The sequence below is a fragment of the Glycine max genome, chromosome 10 (genome assembly GCF_000004515.6).
Source record: "Glycine max cultivar Williams 82 chromosome 10, Glycine_max_v4.0, whole genome shotgun sequence".
NCBI lineage: Eukaryota > Viridiplantae > Streptophyta > Magnoliopsida > Fabales > Fabaceae > Glycine > Glycine max.
Genome location: NC_038246.2, coordinates 16,539,425 through 16,549,776, shown reverse-complemented (window position 1 = coordinate 16,549,776; position 10,352 = coordinate 16,539,425).

The following is a 10,352-nucleotide window of genomic DNA, read 5'->3' as shown; positions in this document are numbered from 1 at the left end:
GGTACCCTAGAAATATAGGATTTTTCAGCCCTTGTATTTTAGGGCACCTAGACTAGTTTTTGTATTAGGGGTAGTTTTGTAATTTCACATGCACTAAGTGGATATTTGATGTGTGTGGTTGGAAATAAATTTAATTGAATTGGTAGAAGCCCAATCCAATTAAATTTTAGAGGGGGAGGTGAGCATTTGCTTACTACACCCCATTGCCACATCATATAGTCACACTTTGTGCATGTCCTTCATGCTTTTCATGCCTCATGACACCTAAGCACACTTAGTGGAGAATCTTGGAATTGATCTTGGATTAGTGGGCTGAACCATAACTAAAATTCACTAATCATAATTAGTGAAATTTTGGCTCCAAAGTTTGGCTCCACAAATTCAATTTCAAATTCAAGTGAAATTTGAATTTCCCTCCAATTTTGTGTGACACTTAGGCTATAAATAGAGGTCATGTGTGTGCATTTTTTTGAACTTTGATGATTTGAATATTAAACTTCAGATTTCAAAGCTCATTTAGAGCACAAAATTTCGTGCTCTTCTCTCCCTCTCCCTTCATTCATCTCATTCTTCCTCCAAGCTCTTATCCATGGCCTCCTATGGTGGTGAGCTTCTTCTAGACTCATCTTCTCCTTGAAGTGGCGTCTCCTCTCTCTCTCCCTTTCTCCATTCCGCTGCCATTCATCTTCCAAGAAGCAAAGGAATCCATTGATGAAGAAGATCCTAGGCCTACAAGCTCCAATGGAGCTTGCATCAGCTATAGCGCATTTTAGATTATTATTATGTATTAGTTTTTATTTGGATTTGAAAGACACTTTTGTTGTACCATCATTTAGACAAAATTTCGTTTCAATTTCTTATTTGGACAAATTGGGTTATTTGTGTTCATTTGGAAACAATGTGTTTAGGTTGTCTTTTAATTCAGATATTGTTGGTACTGGTTCACTCTGGGTTTATGATAATCTATATTTACTTGATACTGTAGTTTCCTATGGTGAATCCTTTAATGCGGAATTGTGTGGTACTAAGGGTAAAATTGATAATAAAAACTCAGGAGCATTATGGCATAAGCGCTTAAGTCACATTTCTAAAAACAGAATTGAACAACTTGTGTCAAATGGAATCTTGGATTCCATTGATTTCACAAGCTTTGATGTTTGTGTTGAATGCATTAAAGGTAAACAGACCAAAAGTAAGAAATTATGTGCATATAGAGCTACAGACGTCTTGGAATTGATACATACAGACATTTGTGGGTCATTTCATATACCTTCATGGAATGGTTAACAATATTTTATATCATTCATAGATGATTACTCCAGATATGCACACCTGTATCTTATACATGAAAAGTCACAATCCCTGGATGTGTTCAAAACATTTAAAGTTGTAGTTGAAAATCAACTCAACAAAAGAATCAAGAGAGTCAGATCTGACCGTGGTGGTGAATACTATGGCAGATATGACGGTTCAAGTGAACAACGTCCTGGGCCTTTTGCCAGGTACCTAGAGGAATGTGGAATCGTCCCACAGTACACGATGTCGAGGTCACCTAGCATGAATGGTGTGGTTGAAAGATGAAACATAACTCTTAAGGATATGGTAAGAAACATGATTTGTCATTCTAACTTACCAGAGTCACTCTGGGGAGAGGCACTAAAGACTGCAGCTTACATTCTAAATAGAGTGCCAACCAAGGCAGCTACCAAAACACCTTATGAGCTCTGGGTTGGGCCCAAGCCTAGTCTGAAACATTTTCATGCATGGGGATGTCCAACTAAGGCAAGGCCTTATAAGCCAAATGAAAGGAAATTGGACTCCCAAACAGTGAGCAACTACTTTATTGGTTATTCTGAAAGATCTAAGGGCTATAAATTTTATGATCCCAAATTAAAGACAATTTTTGAGACGGGAATTGCCACATTCTTTGAGGATATTGAGTTTGGGGGGGAAGAATAAGGTCAGAGACTTTGTCTTAGAGGAAGAATCAATAACAATTCCAGAATCGATTCATACAGTAAAGCAAATTCAGAATCTCTACAAGATATTGTTATTGAATCTCCCACTCAAGATAATTTGGTTGTTCATGAAGAACAAACTCAAGATCCTTAAGAACTTATGCTTCATGAGTCGGTACCTTTGCAGAGATCTACAAGAGAAAGGAGAAGTGCTATTCCAGATGATTATGTGGTATTTCTCTAGGAACATGAGGAAAATAATGGTATGATGGAAGATGACCCAGTCAACTTTCATTAAGCCATGCAAGATTCCAACTCAGAAAAGTGGATTGAAGCAATGAATGAGGAGTATAAGTCCATGCAAGACAACAGGGTTTGGGAACTTGTCCCATTACCAGAAGGTGTGAAACCCATTGGTTGCAAATGGATATTTAAGACCAAACAAGATTCCAAAGGTAATGTGGAGAGGTATAAGGCTCGTCTTGTGGCGAAGGGCTATACCCAAAAGGAAGAGATTGACTTTAAAGAGACTTTCTCTCCAGTTTCATCGAAAGACTCTTTTAGGACATTATGATTTGGAGCTTCATGGCCCTTGTTGCACATTATGATTTGGAGTTTCATCAAATGGATGTCAAGACGACATTTCTCAATGGCAACATTGATGAGACAATTTATATGGTGCAACCAGAAAACTTTGTATCAGGAGACCCAAAGAATATGGTTTGCAAACTGGAAAAATCCATTTACGGGCTAAAATAGGCATCTCATCAATGGTACCACAAATTTCATCAAGTAATCCTCTCATTTGGTTTTGAGATGAATCTTGTTGATGATTGTGTGTATCACAAATTCAGTGGGAGCAAGTACATTTTTCTGGTTTTATATGTTGACGACATACTGCTTGCCACTAATGATATAGGTTTGTTGCACAAAACCAAGAGTTTCTATCAAGAAACTTCTAAATGAAAGATCTTGGTGACGCCTCCTTTGTATTAGGAATTCAGATACACCAAGATTGATCTCGAGGTATTCTAGGATTATCACAAAAGAGCTATATCGAAAAGGTACTTAAAAGGTTTGACATGCATGAATGTAAATCCAGGGATACTCTAGTTTCTAAGGGAGACAAGTTCAGTCTCAAACAGTGCCCAAAAGGAAAATTGGAAATTTAGGAAATGCAGAAGATTCCTTATGCATTAGTTGTAGGGAGTTTGATGTATGCCCAAGTATGTATGCGTTCGGATATAGCATACATAGTTGGGGTATTAGGCAGATATTTAAGCAATCCAGGAATGGATCATTGGAAAGAAACCTGAAATTCTGATATCGATGACAGATGTCGTACCAGATGTCACGACATCATGCTTCAGAACATGCAGATTATATTTGACAGTATGAATAGATTAAACAAGTAAATAACACACGAGAATTGTTAACCCAGTTCGGTGCAACGTCACCTACATCTGGGGGCTACCAAGCCAGGGAGGAAATCCACTAAAATAGTGTTAGTTCGAAGATCAAACAGCCACTGTTTACACCCTTCTCACCTAACCACTACCCGTGCAACCTCTACCTAAGAGCCACTCTTAGATATGAGAACCCCTCTCACTCCCTCTCAAACACTCTCCCGTGTTTACAATTAAATCAAATACACACCATAGATTGCTCTCTGAACAATAGAGATCAACTCTACACACTCAGGTCCAACACTTGATGTTAGGGTGACATCAAGGTGGCTCACAAAACACTCAAGTCCCAAAACTCACAAAATAACTCTTCAATCCCGGACTTGGTACAAAACTCGTGCAGCCTTCATGTTTATATAGCAGTGTACGTATCTGGGCTGCAACAACTTGCGCTGGATAAGATCTATCATTCTTCTGAAAAATCTGCACTAAGATAATATTTGATCTTTTAGTTTTTATCTCTAATCCCTGAACGAACTATTCAAGTTTGTAATTCGAACTTTAATTATCTTTTAATTCGTTCCTAAAGATAGATCGTCTAATCTGTTGCTAACTGCACAATAATCTGTTAAAGATATAACAGATTTATGTGTCCAGTATTTTCGGGCAGGATGTCCTGGACATTGTATCCGACATCGTGGATCCTGCACAATCTGTTAAAGATATAACAGATTTATGTGTCCAGTATTTTCGGGCAGGATGTCCTGGACATTGTATCCGACATCGTGGATCCTGCAGCTTCAATTCTTCATTTGACATTTTATCTTGCCTTGTGCATTGTGCAGCCCGATCTGATTCCTTGACATAATGTTAGACATCATGTGCAGCAACTCCAGCTTTCCTTCAATGTCTAAGTGCTTATGTTTTAACAAAATTTTAGCCAATCTTTTAAAGCTCAGTAGAGCTAAGCACTAACAATCTCCCCCTTTGGCAAATTTTGTCTAAAACATACTTAGACACTTCCTGAGCAGGTACGAGCAGTTATGCAAGTGGGATCAGCAACTTTCATTATCAGAGTAATCAAGCACAGCGGTATCTGTAGTGGCGACAGCCAAAATTCTGCAAGTTGCAAGTCGTTTCCAGGATGTCAAGACATCTCACGTGACATCAGCTTTCTGCTCCCCCTGTCTCCATGCTCTTACTGCTGTGAAGCAGTTCACTGCAGCATCTTCTATCAGCTACTAGTCTTTTCCAGGATGTCAAGACATCTCACGTGACATCAGCTTTCTGCTCCCCCTGTCTCCATGCTCTAGCTGCAGCATCTTCTATCAGTTACTCGTAGTTACAGTAGCTTACATCAGTCATCATTAGCAGCAGCAGTCTCCCCCTCAAAATCATGAATCATGCATACATCGTATCATACAACTCCCCTTCACAATCATGAATCATGCATACATCGTATCCTACTACTCAAAATCATAAATCATGCATAATACTATTACTCCCCCTTTTTAGACAGAATTTGACAAAAGTAGAATGCATGCAAATATTACAGACCAATAGCAATTAATTGTTCAAAGGGACATGCCCCTATAGCTAGTAAGAGTAAAAAGAAAAAATAAAGGTCTGATGGTCATGGGGTGGCTTCAGAATCATCATCATCTGATTCAGTATCTTCTGCTGCATCTTCCTCTTCCTCAGCTGCATCTTCTTCTTCCTCAGCTGCTTTTTCTTCTTCCTCAGCTGCTTCACCATCATCAATGCCACTGTCTGAGAGTCTTTTGATCAAGCGTTCCAGCTCCATTTTCTTCTCTGTGGTGGCTTTGATGGTTGCTTCTAGCACCTTGCATGTGTCCTTGAGTTCAGCAATCAAAGCATCCTTGGACACAGCACCTGAAGCATCAGCTTTCCCTGATGTCGAGACAATGTCTGGGACATGTGTCCCCTCAAACAGTTTGTAATGCAGGGACAGAGCAGATTCTCTCTTCATCACAGAGTCAATGTTGTTTAAAATATTGGGATGTTGACTCAACATAATGCCACACAATACAGTAGGGAAGGCAATGGGTAATTTGATAGCAAAAGATTCTGAATGCTTAACAGTTTGATCAAAAATATAGTTTCCAAAATTAAATTTGGACTTGGTTCCAACAGCATACAGAAATTTACCCAAACCTGTGGCAACAGTGGAAGTATGATTGGTGGGTACCCAGTTTGCAGTGCCAATCCTATGCAGGATTGCATACTTCACACTCAGCTTCCCTGCAGAAAGCTTCCCTTTCTTTGGCCAATGCTGGACTTGTTTGGCAGTGATTTCCTTGGCAATTTGATGCTCAGTAACAGCAATATCCACCACTCCTTCAGTTGGTCTGCCCAGGTATTTGTTGATTACAGCAGGGGAGAATCTAACACATTTTCCTCTGACAAACACTTTCTGATAATCATCACTCTTTCTGTTTGTTATGTCAGAGGGAATGTTGACAATGAATTTCCTGACTAGACTTTCATAGCAATCTCCCAACTTGGTGACAGTTTTCAGCAGTCCAGCAGCCTTGATGAGGTCCATGATCTCCTTGCAATCCAAGGCATCTCTTCCCAGTTCTCTTTCAACAGCAAGTCTGCGTTGATATACAAATTTCCACCTTTCAACATTGCCAATGGAGTGGAATGAAATGTTGTCCAATGGAGCATCAGGGACATTTCCAGGCACCTTTTTCCCTGATTTCTTGGCCCGCTTGATGTCGAGAACATCTAGTTCGACATCATCATCAGAATCAGATGAGGAGATTTCTTTCCTCTTCTTGGACGGGATTGCAACTTTGCTCCATCTGGATATGGTGGGAGTGATTGGTGTGCTCTTCTTCTGTGCCATAGTTTTGATTCGTCCAGACCTAGTAATGGGGGTTTTCCCTTTTCTGCTTTGTAGCCTTTCTGCAATGCCAGGTGCCAACTTGTTGGCAATGGGTTCCTCATCAGATTCTACCTCTTCTAGATCAATGAGGTCACCTGGAGCAGGTTCTGGTGCCCTTGGTGCAGGGGTCTCCTCTGTGGCTTGATCCTCTTCCTCTGTTGATTCCTCTTTACTGGATGAAGAGGGGACTTCAGCATTTGGGGTGGAAGATGTTGGAACATCTTTGTCAGCATCAGGGACAGAAACATTCGGGGTGGAAGATGTTGGAACATCTTCATCAGCATCAGGAACAGAAGCATTTTTCAGAATGTTACTCACAATACTGCGGATCTTCTTATCCATCTCCGTGTCTACTTCCCTAGGACTTGTTGCAAGGCTAGGGTTTTCAGAAATCTTCACTCCCTGTTGTCTTTTGGGAATCAGTTTTTCAGGAACAGGGGCTTGACCAGGAATCATTTGTATGGGTTGGATATGGAATTCAGGTTGTTCCTGGTTTGATGGTGCTTTGGTGGATGATGGAGATGATGGTACAGAAGGTGAACCAGGAGATGAAGTCTCTTTTGGTGAGGTAGCCATGGAGAAGCAGAGCTTTTGAAATGGTTTCGTGAAAATCTGAGAGGTGTTGGGGAATGCTGATGAAAACGAGAATGCCACGAAAATGTAAATTTGAATGCGGAATGTAGAGGGACGTGTGAAGCAACGGTCAAATCTGTTTTGGCCCAGTAGTGAATGTGCTATTAACGTTTGAGCACATTCAAATAACAGTAATTGCTATAAATCCTCTAGCAGACAAATGCCCAGCTTGCCCCTCAGTTTTTCAAACTGATTTGCATCCAATGCCTTTGTGAAAATATCTGCTATTTGTTCCTCAGTGTCAACATGCTCTAGTGTGATAACTTTCTCATCAACAAGATCTCTAATATAGTGATGTCGAATGTCAATGTGCTTGGTTCTGCTGTGTTGAACTGGATTTTTTGAAATATTAATAGCACTCAAGTTGTCACAGTACAATGTCATGACATCTTGTTCGACATTGTACTCCTTAAGCATCTGCTTCATCCAAACTAGTTGTGAACAGCTGCTTCCTGCTGCAATATACTCTGCTTCTGCAGTAGATAGGGACACACAGTTCTGCTTCTTGCTGAACCATGAAATAAGATTGGTTCCCAAATAGAAGCATCCACCAGAAGTGCTTTTTCTGTCATCTGCACTTCCAGCCCAATCAGCATCACAATACCCAACCAGCATTGAATCTGAACAATGACAGTACATAATCCCATAGTCACTGGTGCCATTTACATATTTCAGGATTCTCTTTACTTGAGTCAAGTGACTTATCTTAGGATTGGCTTGATATCTTGCACAAACACCTACTGCATAGGTGATGTCAGGTCTGCTAGCTGTTAAATATAGTAAGCTCCCAATCATGCTTCTGTACAGGCTTTGATCAACACTGGTGCCAGCTTCATCTTTTGACAGCTTCAAGTGAGTAGGTGCAGGTGTTCTTTTATGGCTGGCATTTTCCATCCCAAACTTCTTGACAATGTTCTTTGCATACTTGCTTTGTGAGAGGAATATGGAGTCTTCCATCTGCTTCACTTGGAGTCCCAGAAAATAAGTCAGCTCTCCAACAAGACTCATCTCAAATTCAGATTGCATTTGTTGGAAAAAATGTCGAAGCATCTCATTCGACATCCCTCCAAACACAATGTCATCAACATATATATGTGCTATCATCAAGTTTTCAGCATCTTGTTTGACAAAGAGAGTCTTGTCAATTCCTCCCTTCCTATACCCTTGTTGAGTAAGGAATTCTGTTAGCCTTTCATACCACGCTCTTGGAGCTTGCTTCAATCCATAGAGAGCCTTCTTGAGCCTGTATACATGATCTGGATGAGTTGGATCTACAAATCCCTTTGGTTGCTCCACATAGGCTTCTTCATTCAGGTATCCATTCAGAAACGCGCTCTTCACATCCATCTGGTACAGCTTGAATTTGAGGATGCAAGCTACACCAAGTAACAATCTGATGGACTCAAGTCTAGCAACCGGAGCGAAAGTTTCATCAAAGTCTACACCTTCAATCTGAGTGTAGCCTTGAGCAACAAGTCTGGCCTTGTTTCTGGTTATAACACCTTCTTCATTGGTTTTGTTCTTGAAGATCCACTTGGTGCCAATCACATTAGTTCCCTCGGGTCTAGGAACTAGCTCCCAAACTTCATTCCTTTTGAATTGCCCCAATTCTTCTTGCATAGCATTGATCCAGAACTCATCAGTCAGTGCCTCTTTCACATTCTTGGGCTCAATTTTGGAGACAAAGCATGAATTGGAGACAATCTCAATCTCCCTTGATCTTGTAGTGACCCCTCTGTTTGGATCTCCTATAATCAGCTCCTTGGGGTGCATCTTCTGGATTCTAATGGAGGGTCTCTTGTCAGGTTGATTGATGTTTGGTTCATCTGTAGCAGAATCAGAGTTTTCTGCATTTTCTGCACTTTTAGCTGTATCTGCTACATTGTCTCCCGATGTTCTGACATCTTCTTCGACATCCTTCTTTCTTGCTGGAGTTAGATCATCAACAACCACATTGATGGATTCCATCACAGTTCTGGTTCTGGAATTGAATACTCTATATGCTCTGCTGTTTGTAGAGTATCCCAAGAATATCCCTGCATCACTCTTGGGATCCATCTTTCTCCTTTGCTCTCTATCTGCCAAAATGTAACATGGACTTCCAAAGATGTGGAAGTGCTTGACAGTTGGCTTCCTCCCTTTCCAGATTTCATACAGTGTGGTTGGAGTCCCTCTTCTAAGTGTGACTCTGTTGTGGATGTAGCATGCTGTGTTCATGGCTTCAGCCCAGAGATTATAGGGAAGTTCTTTGGCATGAAGCATGACCCTAGCAGCTTCTTGCAAAGTCCTGTTTTTCCTTTCAACTATGCCATTTTGTTGTGGTGTAATGGCTGCAGAGAACTCATGAGTGATGCCTTCGGACGTGCAGAATTCAGTAAACTTGCTGTTTTCAAACTCTCTGCCATGGTCACTCCTGATTCTCTTGATGACACAGTCTTTTTCTCTTTGAAGTCTTAGGCTCAACTCCTTGAATACTTCAAAGGTGTCTGATTTCTCTCTGATAAAGTTGACCCAGGTAAATCTGGAGAGATCATCCACAACAACATAGGCATACCTCTTTCCTCCAAGGCTTTCAACTTGCATAGGCCCCATCAAGTCCATGTGAAGTAGTTCCAGCACCCTGGAAGTGGTCTGATGTTGAAGCTTCTGGTGGGACATCTTGACTTGCTTTCCAATCTGACATTCACCACAGATTCTGCCTTCTTCTATTTTCAGATTGGGAATGCCTCTAACAGCACCTTTGTCAATGATTTTCTTCATGCCTCTTAAGTGCAGATGTCCAAATCTTTGATGCCATATTCTGACTTCATCTTCTTTGGAGAATAGACATGTGGAGGAGTAACTGGTTTCTTGAGGTGTCCATAGGTAACAGTTGTCCTTTGATCTGCTGCCCTTCATTAGAACTTCACTCTTCTCATTTGTCACCAAGCATTCTGACTTTGTGAAGTTTACATTGAATCCTTCATCACACAACTGACTGATGCTGATCAGGTTTGCAGTCAGTCCCTTCACCAGCAGTACTCTGTTCAGACTAGGAAGTCCATCATGGAATAGCTTTCCCATTCCAATGATCTTTCCTTTAGAGCCATCTCCAAATGTCACATAGCTAGTGGAGCAAGGTTCAATGTTCACCAGGAATTCTTTAACTCCTGTCATGTGTCTGGAACAGCCGCTATCTAGGTACCAATCTTCCTTAGCTGATGCTCTAAGTGAAGTATGAACAACAAGACTAACAGTCTTGTGTTTTGGAACCCACATCATCTTCCTTCCGCTGCTGCGACCTTGAGTTCCATGATGTGGATGGCCATGTAAATGATAGCAAAAGGGCTTTATGTGACCATACTTGCCACAGTAGTGACACCTCCACTTCTTTCTTTTGCTCTTTTTCTGCTGCGTTCCATGATGTCGAGACCGATGTTGTGACATCGTGGCTCCAGTGCTGTT